The sequence below is a fragment of the Bombina bombina genome, chromosome 4, assembly GCF_027579735.1.
Source record: "Bombina bombina isolate aBomBom1 chromosome 4, aBomBom1.pri, whole genome shotgun sequence".
In the NCBI taxonomy this organism is placed as follows: domain Eukaryota; kingdom Metazoa; phylum Chordata; class Amphibia; order Anura; family Bombinatoridae; genus Bombina; species Bombina bombina.
Window position 1 is genome coordinate 191,940,228 of NC_069502.1, and position 21,284 is coordinate 191,961,511.

The following is a 21,284-nucleotide window of genomic DNA, read 5'->3' on the forward strand; positions in this document are numbered from 1 at the left end:
ATCTGAGTCGTCAGACTTTCCATCTGGGGGAGTGGGAACTCCACCCGGAGGTCTTTGCCCAGTTAACCCAATTATGGGGCATTCCAGACATGGATCTCATGGCGTCCCGTCAGATCTTCAAGGTTCCTTGCTACGGGTCCAGATCCAGGAATCCCAAGGCGACTCTGGTGGATGCATTAGTGGCGCCTTGGTCGTTCAACCTAGCTTATGTGTTTCCACCATTTCCTCTCCTTCCCAGGCTCGTAGCCAGGATCAAACAGGAGAAGGCCTCGGTGATTCTGATAGCTCCTGCGTGGCCACGCAGGACTTGGTATGCAGACCTGGTGAATATGTCATCGGCTCCACCATGGAAGCTACCTTTGAGACAGGATCTTCTAGTTCAAGGTCCATTCGAACATCCAAATCTAGTTTCTCTGCAGCTGACTGCTTGGAAATTGAACGCTTGATTTTATCCAAGCGTGGGTTTTCAAATTCTGTGATAGATACTCTGGTTCAAGCCAGAAAACCTGTGACTAGAAAGATTTACCATAAAATATGGAAAAAATATATCTGTTGGTGTGAATCCAAGGGATTCTCCTGGAGTAAGATTAAAATTCTCTCCTTAAAGATTCTTTCCTTTCTCCAAGAAGGTTTGGATAAAGGGTTGTCAGCGAGTTCTCTAAAACGGCAGATTTCTGCTTTATCTGTTTTGTTACACAAACGGCTGGCAGCTGTGCCAGATGTACAAGCTTTTGTACAGGCTTTGGTCAGAATCAAGCCTGTTTACAGACCCATGACTCCTCCTTGGAGTCTAAATTTAGTTCTTTCAGTTCTTCAAGGGGTTCCGTTTGAACCTTTACATTCCATAGATATCAAGTTACTATCTTGGAAAGCTCTGTTTTTGGTTGCTATTTCTTCTGCTAGAAGAGTTTCTGAATTATCTGCCTTGCAGTGTGATCCACCCTATCTAGTGTTCCATTCAGATAAGGTTGTTTTGCATACCAAACCTGGTTTTCTTCCAAAAGTTGTTTCCAACAAGAATATTAACCAGGAAATAGTTGTTCCTTCTCTGTGTCCGAATCCAGTTTCAAAGAAGGAACGTTTGTTACACAATTTAGATGTGGTCCGTGCTCTAAAGTTCTATTTAGATGCAACAAAGGATTTCAGACAGACTTCATCTTTGTTTGTCGTTTACTCTGGTAAGAGGAGAGGACAAAAAGCTACTGCTACCTCTCTTTCTTTCTGGCTGAAAAGCATCATCCGATTTGCTTATGAGACTGCCGGACGGCAGCCTCCTGAACGAATCACAGCTCACTCTACTAGGGCTGTGGCTTCCACATGGGCCTTCAAGAACGAGGCTTCTGTTGATCAGATATGTAAGGCAGCGACTTGGTCTTCTCTGCATACTTTTGCCAAATTCTACAAATTTGATACTTATGCTTCTTCGGAGGCTATTTTTGGGAGAAAGGTTTTGCAAGCCGTGGTTCCTTCTGTTTAGGTAACCTGATTTGCTCCCTCCCTTCATCCGTGTCCTAAAGCTTTGGTATTGGTTCCCACAAGTAATGGATGACGCCGTGGACCGGACACACCAATGTTGGAGAAAACAGAATTTATGCTTACCTGATAAATTACTTTCTCCAACGGTGTGTCCGGTCCACGACCCGCCCTGGTTTTTTAATCAGGTTTGAAAAATTTCTTTCTCTATACACTACAGTCACCACGGCACCCTATAGTTTCTCCTTTTTTTCTCCTAACCATCGGTCGAATGACTGGGGGGCGGAGCCCGAGGAGGGGCTATATGGGCAGCTTTTGCTGTGCTCTTTGCCATTTCCTGTTGGGGAAGAGAATATTCCCACAAGTAATGGATGAAGCCGTGGACCGGACACACCGTTGGAGAAAGTAATTTATCAGGTAAGCATAAATTCTGTTTTTTTTTCATTAGGGCTTTTTTATTTTTGATGGGCTGAAAAATAGCTGAATGCCCTTTTAAGGGCAATGCCCATACAAATCCCCTTTTCGTGGCAATGGGTAGAATAATTTTTTTTTTAGTTAGGTGTTTTTTTATTTTTTGGGGGGGGATGTAATGTTAGGGGTAATTTGTTTATTTTTTGGCAAAAGAGCTGTTAACTCTAGGGCAACGCCCTACAAAAGGCCCTTTTAAGGGCTATTGGTAGTTTATTTCTAGATTATTATTTTTTTTTTATTTTGGGGTGTTTTTTTTTAAAACGAGGGTATTAGAATAGGAATAACTTTTTTATTTTGGATAATTTCGTTATTTTTTGTAATGTTAGTTTTTTTATTTTTTGTAATGTTAGGATTTATTATTTTATTGTAATATTAGTTTTTTATTTTCTATAATGTTAGTTTTTTGTAAATTTTTTTATTTATACATTTTTAAGGTAGTTAGTTTTTTTAAATTTCATTTAAATGTATTTTAATTGGGGTTAAGTTAGGGGGTGATAGGTTAGGGGTCTTGGCTATTAGTTTAATACTTTGCATTGTGGGTGTTGGCGGATTATGTGTTAATATTATAATTAGGTGTTTGCATTGTGGGGGTTTGGCAGTTCAGGTGTTAATATAATAATTAGGTGTTTGCGTTGTGGGGGGTGGTGGTTTAGGGGTTAATACATTTATTAGGTAGTTTTCATTGTGGGTGTATGGCAGATTAGGGGTTACTAGGTTTATTAGGTACTTTGCGTTGTGGTGGGTTGGCGGTTTAGTTGTTAATAGTTTAATTAGGTGTTTGCATTGATGATGCACACACCCTTATACAAAAGAAAAAGGGTCTGTTATTTCAAACAAGGGGTTCTATGTCATTTTAGTATGCAGGTCATTACTATGAAACTGTAAATATGTTTCTGTTGTTTATATGATTTATTTAAAGGTTATTTATTTGGTCATGTATGCTTAAACTTGAATCTGCTTGTTCCTAGGGTTATTTACGTTTCATCATTTAACAATACTTTAGTTCAATGAAGTGTGTTTATGTCTTTCATTTTAATCTTTCAATCATTCAATAGCTTTTACGTGACCTTTTGTTAAAGGGACATTCTATCGAAATTAAACTTTCATGATTACTTTAGGGCATTCAATTTTAAAGAACTTTCCATTTTTCTTTTATCATCAAATTTGCTTTGTTATCTTGGTATTCTTTGTTGAAAGCTAAACCTAGGTAGGCTCATATGCTTAATTCTAAGCCATTTTTTCAGCTAGACAGCGCTATTTCATGTGTGCCATATAGACAGCATTGTGCTCACTCCTGTGGAGTTAACTAGGAGTCAGCACTGATTGACTAAAATGCAAGTCTGTCAAAAGAACTGAAATAAGGGGGCAGTCTGCAGAGATTTAGATACAAGGTAATCACAGAGGTAAAAAGTTGGTTATGCAAAACTGGGGAATGGGTAACAAAAGGAGTAACTACTTTTTAAACAATAACAATTGTGGAGTAGACTGTCTCTATTAATTTTATTGTTAGATTTATTATCTGAATGCTTTTCCTTTTGCTATATTTTAGGGATTTTGTCTACTCAAGTGGCTACCAGTATTACGAAAAGAGAGAAGAGATTGACAATTGCTGGGCACTTTTTTATTGGTTGTTGTTCTATTTGACTGTTTAAATATGTTTGATTGATTAGGGCTGGCAGGCTTCATATGGCCATTAACAACAAGAAGAAATGCTAAATATTGCTCTTTGTATCTTTAATAAAATCAAAATCCTACTGTCACAAAGTTACATTTTCATCTATAAAATGTGCTTTTTTTAATAACATACAATAAATGTATTATATTTAGTAAGACAATTTTGTTAAAGAGACACACGGCCCCAGTGATCACTTATTGCTGTGATTGCCTCAAGCGTGCAGTGGGTTCGGTTCATCTGCTGCCCTCATTAATTATTGCACAAGGAAATTCTTGAGTAGTGTTGCCTCATGCTTTCCTGTGATTATAGAGCCTATTTGTCCAAAAAAATGAGTTTGGGGCTTTAATTCCACCACCTTCGAGGTGACAGAGGTATTAAAAAGTGCAGGTCTTAGGACTATTGCTTCTTTAATTGCAGTAAGCAGACTCACATGAGTTAAAACAGAGTGAAATCCAGAATTCCAAAATCTAGACTTTTTATTTATATATTTTTTTAAAACAAAATTATTCAAAATTACCATTTTCCTCACCAGTAAGTCATAATCTGACTGTATCTTTGTTTTTATGTTGTAAAATGCAAATGCTAGTCTATATTTATTTAAAAAAATAACTATTAACTTTCTGATTACAGTGCTGTACAGTTATGGTGGTTCTATGTATACATATAAGTATTTAAAAGCATAAAACACTACCTTTTAGTTTTTATGTATAAGCTATATTATGCCATGTAAATATTGCCTAAATTACATAAAATATTATTGTTTAAACTTGATCCAATCTCCTCTCCAAGATGTTCTCTTTTACAAAAACAGGCATACAACAGAGAAATTGTGTGTTCAGTTCCAGACCCCTGCAATAAAGTGAATCACACACATTTTTTGTGTTTCCCAGTGCATATAAAAGTTATGTTTACTGTATATTGTAGTCTATTATGGGCTAGATTACAAGTCGAGCGCTAAATTTGCCTGTTTGCGGGAGCGCAATAATTAACCAGCCATTACAAGTGGCTGGTTATTGCTACCACGTTCGCAGTAGTAATTAGCTCTCCGAAATTTTTTTCTGAAAGTGCCCTAAATGCTCTCAAAATAAAGGACATTATAGTTTTTTATTTAAAAAATGTAGCATTTTTTTAAAAATAAAAAATAACTGAACTGTACTAGGCAGTTTTTGGGCTTTAAAGTTGATGGGAGTTGATTGTTAGAAATAAAAGCGCACTGAAAGTGCCTTTACATTGTGGTCTATGGGAACTATTCGCTTCCTAGCAATGCAAACGTGAGCTTTAGTTATTACATTAGCGTACGCTGGTATTACTCAGTGGAGTGCTAATATAGCTTGCGCTCAAGCAATATTTAGCGCTTCACTTATAATTTAGCCCTAAATATGTTCAGTAGGTTTTTTTTAATTTTACGAACATGCATACCTCGTTTTATTGCACTTTACTTTATTACACTTCGCAAATATTGCTCTTTATTTTTTTGCAAATGAAAGGTTTGTGGCAACTCTGTGTCGAGCAAGTCTATCGGCGACTAGTGATGTCCCGAACTGTTCGCCCGCGAACTGTTCACTGCAAACTTAGCTTGTTCGCGTTCGCCGATACGGGCGAACATATGCGATGTTCGATCCGCCCCCTATGTGTCATCATTGAGGAAACTTTGACCCTATATGTCACAGCCTTCTGACACATTAGAGCCAATCAGCAGCAGACACTCCCTCACAGACCCACCCAGCTTCTTGGCAGCAGCCATTTTAGACTCATTACGACCTTGCTTTCTTAGTGAGAGGAGCTTTTGTGTTTCTGCTGCGGACATTATAGGGAAATAGATAGGTAGGCTAGTGTATTTAGTGTCCACTACAGTCCTGAAGGACTCATCTCATCTCTGCTGCAAGGACAGCACCCCAAAAAGCCCTTTTTAGGGCTATAACTTCAGTCGTTTTTTTTTTCTTTGTATTTTTATTTGCATTTGCCTGGCTTTCAGCCTGTGTGTGAGGCTCACAGCATATGCTGTGATTAGTGCCACCTCTGATATCTGCTTAACATTAGTATATTTAATCAACAAAAATTTGAAATTTTTTTGCTAGCATAATTTATTTTCATTTTCTATCAGGCCTGTGTCACACAGCATATACTCTGGTTCATTGCTCTGTGCCAGCCACCACTCATATCCGCTTATAACATTATTTTAAATAAAAAAAAAAACTTTTAAATCATTTTGCTAGTGTAATCTAATTTCATTTTCTATCAGGCCTGTGTCTGTCAGGCTCACACAGCATATACTTCATTTTTTTTCAGTCTTTTGGTTAATTGCTCTGTGCCAGCCACCACTCATATCTGCTTAACCTTATTTTAAATTTAAAAAAAGCTTGCTAGTGTAATCTAATATAATTTTCTATCAGGCCTGTGTGTTTTGCTGACTTACAGAGCATACTGCGTTTAATTGCTGCCCTCCCTAGTCTATCAGCCACTACTCATATGTGTTTAACATTTTTTTAAATTCCCCAAAAAAAACTTTAAATCATTTTGCTAGTGTAATCTAATTTTATTTTCTATCAGGCCTGTGTATATCTGACTTACAGAGCCTACTGTTTTTAATTGCTGCCCTTCCAAGGCTATCAGCCATGACTCATATGTGCTTAACCTTTTTCTTTAAATTAAAAAAAAAAATCTTTAAATCCTTTTGCTAGTGTAATCTAATTTTATTTTCTATCAGGCCTGTGTGTATCTGACTTACAGAGCATACTGTTGTTAATTGCTGCCCTACGTAGCAGCCAGCCAGTGCCACCGCTCATATCTGCTTAATATTATTTTAAATTTAAAAGAAAAACGTTTTAATTATTTTGCTAGTGTAATCTAATTTAATTTTCTATCAGGCCTGTGTGTTTCTCACTTACACAGCATACTGTGGTAAATTGCTGCCCTACCTACCAGCCACGACTCATATCTGCTTTACATTATTTTAAAGTTAAAAAAATTTTTAAAATCATTTTGCTAGTGTAATATAATTTCTTTTTCCATCAGGCCTGTGTGTTTCTGGCCCACATCATATAGTGTTACACAGATTATTTTATTTTTTTTCCACCACTTATATCTGGTGTAACAACATTACTGTAAATTTTATGTACATTTTTTTTTAACATCAGTCCTCTTCTAGTGTTATTAAATTTTAGTTGCCAGGCTGCCATTAGTGCCAGCCTGTGTGTCAGGCTGCCAGCATATACTGTGCCTACTTCCATCCTCAGTGCCAGTCCACCACTCCTATCTGTTGTAACATAACATTAAATGTTGTAAAAAAAACTTTTACATCACTCTTCGAGTGTTATTTAATATTAGTTCACAGGCCAGCCTGCCACCACTAGTGCCAGCCTGTGTGCCAGGCCCACTTGCCAACTAGTTACACCAATCATAGTTGTTGTAACAGTATTGTTAATATTTTAAATTAAAAATTGTTAGATTGTGAATCATCAGTTTGCTCGTGCCATTGAATTGCACTTTCTTCCTGCCTGCCAGTCTGTGTGCCAGGCCCACTTGCCAACTAGTTACACCAATCATATTTGTTGTAACAGTATAGTTAATATTTAAAATAAGAAATTCTTAGATTGTGAATCACCAGTTTGCTAGTGCCATTGAATTGCAGTTTCCTCCTGCCTGCCAGCGTGTGTGTCAGGCCCACTAGCCAACTAGTGCCAACAATCATATTTCTTGTGACTGTATTGAAAAAAATTTAAACATACATTTTTTGACTGTGAATCTGCAGTCTACTAGTGCCATTGAATTGCAGTTACCTCCTGCCTGCCAGCCTGTGTGCCAGGCCCACTTGCCAACTAGTTACACAAATCATATTTGTTGTAACAGTATTGTTAATATTTAAAATAAAAAATTGTTAGATTGTGAATCATCAGTTTGCTCGTGCCATTGAATTGCACTTTCCTCCTGTCTGCAAGCGTGTGTGCCAGACCCACTAGCCACTAGTGCCACCAATCATATTTCTTGTAACAGTATAGGAACATTTTTAAATCATAATTTTTTTGACTGTGAATCTTCAGTCTCCTAGTGCCATTGAATTGCAGTTTCATCCTGCCTGCCAGCCTGTGTGCCAGGCCCACTTGCCAACTAGTTACACCAATCATTGTTGTTGTAACAGTATTGTTAATATTTAAAATTAAAAATTGTTAGATTGTGAATCATCAGTTTGCTCGTGCCATTGAATTGCACTTTCCTCCTGCCTGCCAGCCTGTGTGCCAGGCCCACTAGCCAATTAGTGCCACCAATCATATTTCTTGTAACAGTATTGAAAAAAGTTTAAATCATCACTTTTTTGACTGTGAATCTTCAGTCTACTAGTGCCATTGAATTGCAGTTTCCTCCTGCCTGCCAGCCTGTGTGCCAGGCCGACTTGCCAACTAGTTACACCAATCATATTTGTTGTAACAGTATTGTTAATATTTATAATAAAAAACCTAGTTACCATGGGTCCAAGACCGCATGTTTAATTATTATACTTTGTCAGGGTTATTATATATCTAACAAATCTATCTATTTCTCTTCTATTGATTCTATCTAACTATCAATCTATGTATATCTATCTATCCTATCTATCTATCTTCTGTCCGGACTGTTTTGAGACAGCCACTTGTGTTTTTTACAAATTTGAAGTAGGAGGACAGACCAATCATCTTCTTCCGTCTCCCGGTTCCAAAAATGAAGGTTGTAGTAAACTGCTAAGAATAGTACTAGTTAACACACCACGGGTCACAGACCGCATGTCTTATTGTTATACTCTGTCAGGGAAATTATATATATTTCAAATCTATCTATTTATCTATCAAATCGATCTAACTATCAAACATATCTATCAAATGTAGATTTCATCTATTGATCAATGTAATTCGTATCTATAAAATGTATATTACATATTTTGGTTGATGTAATTCGTATCTATCAAATGTATATTGCATCTTTGGATCAATAGCATTTGTATCTATCAAATGGATATTGCATCTATTGATCGATGTAATTCGTATCTATCAAATGTATATTGCATCTATTGATCTATGTAATTTGTATTGATCATATGTATATTGCATCGATTGAGCTATGTAATCTATGTATCTATCTATCAAATCTATCTATCTCGTGGTTGTGCAAATGGACTGTTTGCGGTGCATTACACTTGGAGTTTGCTCTGTCACTGTGAAGCGTCCATAACCCTTACACTACCTGATAGATACAACATCATAACTGATGTTTTAAAGCACGTTATTGCAAACAATTTGGGAATGTTAGGTGATTTAGGCCCTTTATGGGTTAAAAGCAGACTCTGCATCAACTATGTAATTTTCCATGGGAGTTTTGCCAGGGATCCCCCTCCAGCATGCCACAGTCCCGGTGTTAGTCCCCTTGAAACAACTTTTCCATCACTATTGTGGCCAGAAAGAGTCCTTGTAGGTTTTAAAGTTCGCCTGCCTATTGAAGTCAATGGCGGTTTGCGCGGTTCGCCGGTTCACGAACAATACCGGAAGTTCAAGTCTGCCGTTCGCGAACCGAAATTTTTAAGTTTGCGACATCACTATCGGCGACATTCTTCCTACATATATACACATATAAACACATAATTACACATGAATACATACCAGCAGCAAAATGATTATGACTCACTGAAGGTTCAAATGATGGTTGGCATTTTTTAGCAATAAATTATTTTTTTAATTAAGGTATGTACATTGTTTTTCAGACATAATGCTATTGCACACGACAGACTACAGTAAAGTGTAAATAGAACTTTTATATGCACTTTTTTATTGCTATATTCGCTTTATTGTGGTAATCTGGAACCAAACCCACAATATCTCCGAGGTATGCCTGTATTCTTTTTTATGTTGCAGTATATGCAATGAATTTAGTCAAATCTAGATGAAAAGTTTCTGAATTTTCGTTAGGTGAAATACTAAACGCACATATTTTCTTGTTTTTGTCTTCAGTAAGAATTTTACTTTTGCTTTAATTAATTTTTTGCCAATAAATTTCAATAACTCTTTGTTCATCTTTAATAGCATCGTAAATAAAAGAATTATTACCTGAGGTTCTTCATTTTTATCATTCTAAAATTAAAATAAAAAGACTGCTTGATTTTGTGCAAACTGCAAAGAAAGATCTCATCTCGTGCAGACAATATTGGCCATGAATCCCAACTTCACAACTGAAATAAAATGGAACAAAAACAATCTGGCATTTTCCCTCTGCCTCTCATGTTAATAAAAGTACATTAGCACACTGAGATTGCCAAACAATTATTATGATTAATGTATACAAAAAGAAACTAGATTTATTTTGCCAAATTCACAACATCACTAATTTGTTTATTTAAAGCAGTGACAATATTGGTCAGGAAGCTAGGCGTATGAAGTTGGCATACATATATATAGACTCTGAATTTTTTTTTATATATACTTGGTATATTGACTTAAAGAGATACTAAACCCAATTTTTTTTCTTTCATGATTCAGATAGAGTATGCGATTTTAAGCAACTTTCTAATTTACTTCTATTATAAATTTTTCCTCATTCCCTTGCTATCTTTATTTGAAAAAGAAGGTATCTAAGCTAAGGAGGCAGCCACTTTTTGGTTCAGACCACTGGGCAGCACTTTATAATTGGTGGGTACATTTAGCCACCAATCAGCAAGCACAAGCCAGGTTGTGAACCAAAACTGGGCCGGCTTCTAAACTTTCATTCTTGTTTTTCAAATAAAGATAGCAAGAGAATGAAGAAAAATAGGAGTACATTAGAAAGTTGTTTAAAATTTGCAGCTCTATCTGATCTCACAAATGAATTTATTTTCTGGATCTCACAAATTTATTTTTTCAGGATCTCACAAATGCATTTATTTTCTGGATCTCACAAGTGCATTTATTTTCTGGATCTCACAAGTGCATTTATTTTCTGGATCTCACAAGTGCATTTATTTTCTGGATCTCACAAGTGCATTTATTTTCTGGATCTCACAAGTGCATTTATTTACTGGATCTCACATGTGCATTTATTTTCTGGATCTCACCAGTGCATTTATTTTCTGGATCTCACATGTGCATTTATTTTCTGGATCTCACATGTGCATTTATTTTCTGGATCTAAAAGTCTCTTGGAAACTATTTGCTATTACTGTATATTGTCCCCTCCGTTTAAAACTGCTCTGCAGACTATCTCATGATAGTCTCTTTCTCTGTATCTTCTTGCCCTGACATTAGCTATCTGGTGTGCTACATTCTGCCTTTACCTTTTTGCATGACCTTCCAACCCTTCGGAGAGCACTTATTCAAACCCGTTTTCTTGTTTACCTTTACAAGTTATTGTTCTATACAGTCTGCCTTTATTAAATCATTCTTCTTCTGGGGTTTTTTGTCCGATTTTGAATTGGGGGAATCACTTTTTTTCTACAGACCACCCTCCTAAATTTGGGGAGTTCTAGTGCCAAATGTATTATAACTCTCTCTCTATTCTCTTGTTTTCTATCTTTTATTTATTTTCATAGGGGTCAATCACACTCTATTGGCTGAGGCCTTTTCAGCTCTTTTTCTGGCTGAAAAGTCCACTTATCTTTAAACCCTATCACAGTAGCGCATTTACAGCTATTTCCCAGATCCTCTCTAAAAGCCCTATTTTTTTTACTCAGCAATCACAATCCATTTTCAAGAGACTTTTCAACACCTTTTCAAGAATAGTTTTTACTTTTTCAATTTCAACACTTGGAGGCCCATTTATCAAGCTCTAAATGGAGCTTGAGGGGCCGTGTTTCTGGCGAACCTGCAGGTTTACCAGAAACAGCAGTTATGTAGCAGTGGTCTAAAGATTGCTGCTCCATAACCCTGTCCGCCTGCTCTGAGCAGACGGACATAGATCGCCACAATTCAACCCAATCGAGTATGATCGGGTTGATTGACACCCCCTGCTTGTGGCTTGATTGGTCAAAAATCTGCAGGGGGTGGCGTTGCACCAGCAGCTCACAAGAGCTGCTGGTACAATACTGAATACGGAGAGCGTATTGCTCTTCGCATTCAGCGAGGTCTGTCAGACCTGATCTGCACTTTTTATCCGACAGACCTTTGATAAATAGGCCTTCCTAAAGGGCCACTGTAAGTAAATATTTTCTATGCCTGTTACTAACTAACTACCCCAAATACGCTTTTTATCAATAGCATTTCATTAACATATCTCTACCGTATATCAGAAATCTTGTCTGCAAATTTAATTGTTTTCCAAACCCACTCCGTGGGTATCCTTTGCTCTGTACCAATCCGTTTACAATACCTAGGTTTCAAAATGGCGCTTTAAACACAAAGTTATTGGTTTAAGTATTTTGAACATGCAGTGCTGAAAATAGTGGGCAGGATAACGTGACATCATCGGCAAATAAAAGATATAACTTTTAGAACGTTATGAAACTTTGTTTTGGAGAAAATATAGGTCAGTAGGTTTTAATTAATGTTTATTAACTTTAATATGTTAGTTGTTTAGCTCAAAAATTCTAACAGAAAGTAATCCTTTAAGGCACTTGATAAAATGCTTGAATGGCATTTTTGACCAACCTATTATCTTACAAATGTGCCACAAAAGACATTTTAGATGTGTATTGACATACATGGTATTGCTTAAATAAAGCTCTATTATTCACAATTGTAAAGGCTGTATACAAAGGTCAGGAAACATATATGTATGGGTTCATATACATATGTATATGTATTAAGTACATTATATCCTTCACAGCTAAGGGGATCTGCAGAAAAAGTCACATCAGGACCACAACATCTACAAATGGTGTGGAATATTGTTATTCTGTGAAAGTTACACTCACACATTTGTGATTGTCCCTAAAAGTATTGGCATCTTAATAACAAGGCTTTCCAAAGGGATTACACAATCACGAGTTCAGAAGGAACCTACTTTAATCCAATTCCATCCTCACCACTGTTTAAAGGACCAGTAAACTTAGTAGATTTGCATAAACAACACATGCATGATAAAAAGACAATACAATAGCACTTAGTCTAAACTTTTATTACTATTATTATTGGTTATTTGTAGAGCGCCAACAGATTCTGCAGCGCTTTTAACAAAGGCGGAGTACAACAAAACAATTATAGGGATCAAATGGGTAGAGGGCCCTGCCAAGAGTTGCACTGTTGTAGTCAGCTCTTAAGAAGGTAATCAACAAACAGCTGGACTCTTAGGCTTAGGGGGTTCAGGGGATAGCGATGGAGGAGAGGAACTGGTATAAAGAAAGGTTAGCGTAGGTTGTATGCATCCCTGAACAATAGAGTCTTTAGGGAGAACTTGAAGCTTTTAAAACTAGAAGAGAGTCTTGTGAAGTGAGGCAGAGAATTCCACAAGATGGGAGCCAGTCTGGACAAGTCCTGTAAATGGGATTGTGATGAGGTGACAGGAGAGGAGGAGAGTAGGAGGTCGTGAGCAGAGCGAAGAGAGTATCTGGAGACAAGGTCTGAGATATAGGGGGGAGTAGTGCAGTTGAGGGCTTTGTATGTCAGAATGAGAATGTTGTGTTTGATCCTAGAGGCAAGAGGAAGCCAGTGAAGGGATTGGAAGAGAGGTGCAGCAGATGAAGAGCAACGTGTAAGGAAGATGAGTCTGGCAGAGGCATTCATTATGGATTGTAAAGGAGCTAGGCGGCAGGTGGGGAGACCAGAGAGGACAGAGTTGCAGTAATCAAGGCAGGAAAGAATGAGGGAGTGGATTAAAATCTTAGTTGTGTCTTGTGTAAGGAAGTGTCTAATTTTAGAGATGTTTTTAAGGTGGAAGCGGCAGGCTTTAGCCAATGACTGAATGTGAGGAGTGAAAGAAAGATCTGAGTCAAATGTGAAGCCGAGACATCGGGCATGCGGGGTAGGGGTAATGATGGAGTTGTCAACAGTTATAGAGAGATTGGGGTGGAGAGTTTAAAAGAAGGGGGGAAAATAAGGAGCTCCGTTTTGGAGAGATTTAGCTTGAAGTAGTGAGAGGACATCCAGTTGGAGATGTGAGAAAGACAGTTAGTGACACGGGTTAGCAAGGAAGGAGAAAGGTCTGGTGCAGAGAAGTAGATTTGGGTGTCGTCGGCATACAAATGATATTGTAAACCGTGGGACTTTATTAGGGAACCTAGTGATGACGTGTAGATTGAGAAGAGGAGGGGACCGAGGACAGAGCCTTGCGGTACTCCGACAGAAAGTGGCGACGGGGCAGAGGAGGCCCCAGAGAAGGCTACACTAAAGGTAAAGGTTTGACAGGTAGGAAGAGAGCCACGAGAGGGCTGTGTCACATATGCCAAAGGATTGGAGGGTTTGGAGCAAAAGAGGGTGGTCAACAGTGTCAAAGGCTGCGGACAGATCAAGGAGGATAAGCAGAGAGAAGTGGCCTTTTGATTTTGCTGTAAGTAGGTCATTGGTAACCTTAACAATTGCTGTCTCTGTGGAGTGATGGGGACAAAATCCAGATTGCAATGGGTCAAGGAGGGAGTTTATTGTAAGTAAATGGGATAGGCGTGCATAAGCTAGTTTTTTGAGAAGCTTTGATGCAAGAGAGAGGAGGGAAATAGGACGGTAGTTGGATGGGGAGGTAGGATCAAGGGAAGGATTTTTGAGGATAGGTGTGACCAGTGCATGTTTCAGCGATGAGGGAAATATACCGGTGCTAAGGGAGAGGTTGAAAGTGTGCGTGAGTATAGGGGTAAGGGTGGCAGAGAGGGAGGGGAGTAGCTGTGAGGGGATAGGGTCAAGGGGGCAGGTAGTGAGGTGAGAGCTCAGTATAAGTGCTGAAACTTCTTCCTCAGTAACAGGGGAGAATGAGCTAAGTTTAAGGTTATGTGAGTTGTGGTTGATTGAGAGCATTTGAGGGGGTGAGAGAATAGAATTATGTTGAGAGCTGATTTCATTTCTGATGGAGTCGATTTTGTTATTGAAGTGGTTGGCAAAGTCTTGAGCTGACAGAGAAGTTGTATTAGGAGGTGTGGGAGGGCGGAGAAGAGTATTGAAAGTGGAGAACAAACGTTTTGTGTTTGAAGAAAGATTAAAGATAAGAGTAGAGAAGTAGGGGATTAGAGATAAGAGTAGAGAAGTAGTGTTGCTTATGGAAATTAAGGGCAGAGTAGTAGGAGTTCAAGATAAATTTGTAATGTTGAAAATCAGCTGAACTCCTAGATTTTCTCCAGTGCCACTCAGCAGTACGGGAACATCTGCGTAGGTATCGTGTCAGAGGAGTATGCCAGGGCTGAGGATGAGTGTTTGATTTCCGAGCTATGGTAAGAGGGGCGATATTGTCAAGGACGGATGTACGGGGGGAATTATAGTGGCAGATAGATTGATCAGGGCAGGAAAAGGAGGAGAAGGATGAGAGGAGAGGTTTGAGGGAATTAGCTGTTGATCTAATGGCATAATGCTTCTGTGAAGTTTGGTGTGAGGAGCAGAAGGAGGGAGAGTTGTAGGGAGGGATAATATGTTGCAAGTAAGGAGATGGTGGTCAGAAAGAGGAAAGGGGGAGTTTGTGAAGTTTGAGAGGGTGCATCGATAGCTAAAGATCAGGTCAAGGGAGTGACCATCTTTGTGAGTGGTAGAATCAGTCCATTGTGACAAACCGAAAGAGGAAGTGAGTTGCAGAAGTTGTTTTGCAGAGGAGGCAGTGGGATTTTCAAGAGGGATGTTGAAGTCACCAAGAATGAGGGAAGGGGTGTCTGAGGAAAGGAAATAAGGTAGCCAGGCAGCCAAGTGATCTAGAAATTGATTTGAGGAGCCAGGAGGATGGTATATGACTGCAACATGTATAGAAAGAGGAGAAAATAAGCGAATCATGTGGGTTTCGAATGAGGAAAATGTGAGGGAAGAGATGGGATGTATTTGTTGAAAGGTGCAGCGGGAGGAAAGTAAAATACCTACACCACCTCTTTGTCTATTACCAGACCTAGGAGTGTGGCTGAAGTGGAGACCCCCATGTGACAGAGCAGCAGTGGTTGCTGTGTCTAGGGGAAAGAGCCAGGTTTCTGTTAGGGCCAGAAGGTTGAGGGAATGGGAGATAAAGAGGTCATGTATAGAAGTGAGTTTGTTGCAAACAGAGCGAGAGTTCCAAAGTGCACAAGTGAAAGGGGAAGTGGCTTTTGATGCAAGGTAGGAATGTGAGTAAGGTTGTCAGAGTTTTGTTTTTTGAGTCTGTAGGATGGTATACATGGATGTGCACGGCTAGGCAGTTGTTGGGGACCAGGATTAGGGGAGATGTCACCAGCAGTTAGTAAAAGCAAGAGGGAGAGTGACATGAGATGAGATACAGATTTGCAGTAGTGAGACTGCTTTTGAGACAAGGTGCAGGGGGGAGAGAGAGTGTTTAGGAATAGGTAAAGTTCATGAGTATAAAAGTAAGGTGAATTTAAGAGAGATGGGCTAATGAACAGTGCAGGTGGAGAGGGAGAAGGAGTAATTACATTATGTAGTTTGTTATAGAGACAGAAGGCAGTAAAAAAGGAATAAGAAGATATTAGGCATTTTTACAAAAGAGGGAACCAGTTAAACACATAAGGCACAGTATTACAGTAGCAATTGCATAAGAAAAAAGTAAGGTATATCAAACATAATATTACAAAAGTACCTGCCTTTTTCTTACCCCTTGCCCAATCCTTGTTCAATTCTTGTATAATTCTATTGCTAGTGCCTCACTTATAAAATGTTCACTTAATTCTTGTATAATTCTATTGCTAGTGCCTCACTTATAAAATGTTCACTTAATTCTTGTATAATTCTATTGCTAGTGCCTCACTTATAAAATGTTCACTTAATTCTTGTATAATTCTATTGCTAGTGCCTCACTTATAAAATGTTCACTTAATTCTTGTATAATTCTATTGCTAGTGCCTCACTTATAAAATGTTCACTTTGAAGATGTGAACATATGTTGTTATAGCAATGCACATCCCAGTGCAATGCACATCCCAGACTGGTGTGAAATACATGCAGGGAGGGCAGTCAGCTGAGTCCACTAAATTTAGTTGATTGCTAATCAAAGACAATTGTTAAGGCCAATTGGAAAGTTAGATTCTGGTCTGGTCAGGGTGAGATGTTAAGTAAACAGACAATAAAATTTGGGGGAGGTTAAAACTATGGAATAAGACAGCTATACATTTTAGAATAATAGCAAGTATTGATAAGGATTGAACATCACATGGCATTTAAATGAACATTAGAAATAAGACATTGGATAACAGTACAACAGATGTAGGACTAAATTAACAAACTAAAATCATTATTAATTAACTTCAAATGAGTAGTGAATTTTATTCTGATAAATTTCAAAGTTATATCTATTTCCACTCCCCCCTGTACCATGTGACAGCCATCAGCCAATCACAAATGCATATATATATATATATTCTGTAAATTCTTGCACATGCTCAGTAGCAGCTAGTGACTCAAAAAAGTTAAATCTAAAAAGATTGCGCACATTTTGTTAATGGAAAAAATTGGAAAGTTGTTTAAAATTGCATGCTCTATCTGAATCATGAAAATTTAATTTTGACTTGAGTGTCCCCTTAATTTAATTTAATTTCTGAAGTCCTCAAGTCCTTTTACTTTCAACTTTTAACACATGCTTTAGCCTGCACGCGTTAAAAGTTTCCTTCTGGTGGTGTTTGCGCACAAGTAAAAGCGCGACACTTGTAAATTGGACCAAAATCTGCATAAAAGATGTTCAGAAGAGATCAGGGGGTAGATTTATTAACTGTTGGGTGGACATGATCCGCTGTAGCTGCTAATGTCCGTCTGACATCGCTAGTGAAATACTTGTGGAATGCCACCCCCTGTACATTCGTGGCCAATCGGCTGCTAGCAGGGGTGTCAATCATCCTGATTGTATCTGATTGTGATGATTGCTATCTGCCGCCTCAGAGTCTTAAGACCGCTGCTTCTTAACTTACATTTCTGGCGAGCCAGAAGGCTCGTGCAGAATAATGCGCATCAGTTGCTTCATAAATATACCTCCCATGCCTTTGTGACCATGGCTTTACGTTCACGTTTTTAAGTACTTGCTCCTATATTATTGAACTCACCTTCACAAAGGCATGATCCTATTTGTAGTTCAATAATGTAGGCAGAAGCAAAAAGTTTATTTTTTTTATTATTGTTTTTATTGAGGTCAAGTAAAACTTACAGATATATCATAATCAATAGTCCACAGATGTACATTTGATAAGCTACTTCAGAAAGGAAACAGATTGTCTTTGTGATACACAGAAAAAATCACAAACCTCTCATTTTCTGTTATATAGCATATGTTATCCCCATGAAAGAGATAAAAGCAAACATATTGCAAGAACCCCCATTGTAATAAATGCAAGTTATTCTAGCTTTTGTTCTGTCTCATCTGAGTGCGTCTCTCTCACTTTTTATATTTATTCATTATAATAAGTAGTGGCAACTATTGGACCACTGACCACATAACTAAAAGTGAAAGGGGTTAGCAGTGGGAGAAAAGGACAAATAGGGCTACTTATGGACCTACATTATTATTAATTAAACAGTCATAAGAAACAACAAACCATAAAATAGCATCACATTGTTATTAAGAATTGGAACTGTCAACTGGACCAAGAAGATGCAATGAGATTTTAAAGAAGAGAACAGCTTCTATTTATTAGCAAGGCCATTTACCTAACTTAGAGCCATATTACAAGTGGAGCGGTATTTAACGCTCCCGCTCGAGCACTCCGCTAGAAGTAAGTTTTTGCATGCGTCGGGTAGCACTCATATTACAAGTTGAAAGTAAAATGTTTTCGCTCATGCTAACCAGACGCATTTAAAAAGCCAAACTTCGAATATTGCGTGAGTTAATATATTCCAGCATAGAAGTCAGCGGGGCAAAAAAAGTGGGAAAAACACTTTACTTGCACGCAAACCTAATTGCATTTTCTGAAGTGCGCTAACCCTACATGAAAATATTGATATTTCACAATCAAATGTTCTTCACATAGCAGAATATATCTATTTATTCATAAATACAAAGTTCTATATTTATCTATAACTATATATATAAAAACAAACAAAAGAGTCCTTTGAAAATTCAATTAACTTTATTAAAAACACATTATTAACTCACGACAATATTACAAGTTATGCGCTAAACCGGGTGCGTAAATAATGCAAAAAAATGAGCGGTCTCACAAAAAACATCTTGTATTGTGTGTATGGTGCGATAAGCTCCATACCGCACAAAACCCAAGGCCTGACTTGACGTGCTCATGAACGCTTCCCCCCATAGACATCAATGAAGAGAAAGTTATAGAAAAAAACCAACATCTGTGATTGCGGAATTGCGATCGCCGTAACGCAATCACCATTGATGTCTATGGGGAAAAGAAAGTAATGTAAAAACCTAACACCCTAACATAAACCCCTAGTCTAAATACCCCTAATTTGCCACCCCCCGAAATCGCCAACACTAAATAAACTTATTAACCTCTAATCCAGCTCTTTTATATAAAAAATTACAAAGTTCCCGATAAAAGTAAACTCCCCCCCCCCCCACCCAACCAACCCCCCAAAATAAAAAAAAACTAAGTCTAAAATAAACCTAAGCTACTCATTGCCCCTAAAGGGGCATTTGTATGGGCATTGCCCTTAAAAGGGCATTCAGCACTTTTACTGCCCATTAAAATAAAAAGCCTAAAAGGGACACTGAACCCAATTTTTTTCTTTCATGATTCCGATAGAGCATGCAATTTTAAAGAACTTTCTAATTTACTCCTATTATGAATTTTTCTTAATTCTCTTGCAATCTTTTGGCTAGATTACGAGTTTTGCATTCTGAGTGAAAAAGCCTCATAACGCTGCTTTTTCACTACCGCTGCTATTACGTGTCTTGTCAGAATAGCTGTACCGCACATTTTTTGGACCGTAACGCAACGTAACTACCGCACCTTTCAAAAAGTCCTTTTTCAATGGGACTTCCATAGCTCTGGTATTACGAGTTTTGCCTGGGAGGCCAAAAAGTGAGCGGTACAGCCTTAAATGACAAGATCTGTACAGCCATCTAAAGTCAGTAGTTATGAGTTTTGCGCTACAAAGCTGTAGCATAAAAGCAAAGTACACTAGCACCCATAAACTACCTATTAACCCCTAAACCGAGGCCCTCCTGCATTTCAAACACTATAATACAATTATTAATCCCTAATCTGCCGCTCCGTACATCGCAGCCACTATAATAAACATATTAACCCCTAAACTGCTGCACTCCCGCATCGCAAACACTAGTTACATTTTATTAACCCCTAATCTGCTGCCCCCAATGTCACCGCCGCCACTATACTAAAGTTATTAACCCCTAAACCTAACCTTAAGTCTAAGTCTAACCCTAACACCCCTAATTTAATATAATTAAAATAAATCTAAATAAAAATTACTATCATTAACTAAATTATTCCTATTTAAAACTAAATACTTACCTGTAAAATAAACCCCAATCTAGCTACAATATAACTAATAGTTACATTGTAACTATCTTAAGTTTTATTTTCATTATTTTTCACAGCTAATTTTGTATTTATTTTAACTAGGTAGACTAGTTAGTAAATAGTTATTAACTATTTACTAGCTACTTAGTTAAAATAAATACAAATTTACCTGTAAAATAAAACCTAACCTGTCTTACACTAACACCTAACATTACACTACAATTAAATACATTACATTAATTAAATACAATTAACTAAATTACAAAAAAACAAACACTATTTGTGTTTTAGCTCTTTTTCTTTGCTAAAAATAAAACCCACCCAATAAACCCTTAAAAAACCTAACACTAACCCCCAAAGATCCACTTACAGTTTTTGAAGACCGGACATCCATCCTCATCAAGCCGGGAGAAGTCTTCATCCAAGCAGGCAGAAGTCCTCAACGAAGCCGGGAGAAGTCTTCATTCAAGCGGCAAGAAGTCGTCCTCCAGACGGGCAGAAGTCTTCATCCAGACGACATCTTCTATCTTCATCCTTCCGATGAGGAGTGGCTCCATCTTCAAGACATCCAGCGCAGAGCATCCTCTTCATATGGTCCCAGCCATACACTGAAGGTTCCTTTAAATGACATCATCCAAGATTGCGTCCCTTGAATTCCGATTGGCTGATAGAATTCTATCAGCCAATCGAAATTAAAGGTGAAAAAATCCTATTGACTGATGCAATCAGCCAATAGGATTGAGCTTCAATCCTATTGGCTGATACAATCAGCCAATAAGATTGAGCTCACATTCTATTGGCATTCTATTGGCTGTTGCAATCGTCGGAAGAATGAAGATAGAAGATGCCGTCTGGATGAAGACTTCTGCCTGCCTGGAGGATGACTTCTTGCCGCTTGGATGAAGATTTCTCCCGGCTTGATGAGGATGGATGTCCGGTCTTCAAAAACTGTAAGTGGATCTTCGGGGGTTAGTGTTAGTTTTTTTAAGGGTTTATTGGGTGGGTTTTATTTTTAGATTAGGGGTTTGGGCAATGAAAAAGAGCTAAATGCCCTTTTAAGGGCATTGACCATCCAAATGACCTTTTCAGGGCAATGGGGAGCTTAGGTTTTTTAGATAGGATTTTATTTGGGGGGTTTGGTTGTGTGGGTGGTGGGTTTTTACTGTTGGGTGGTTGTTTGTATTTTTTGAAAGG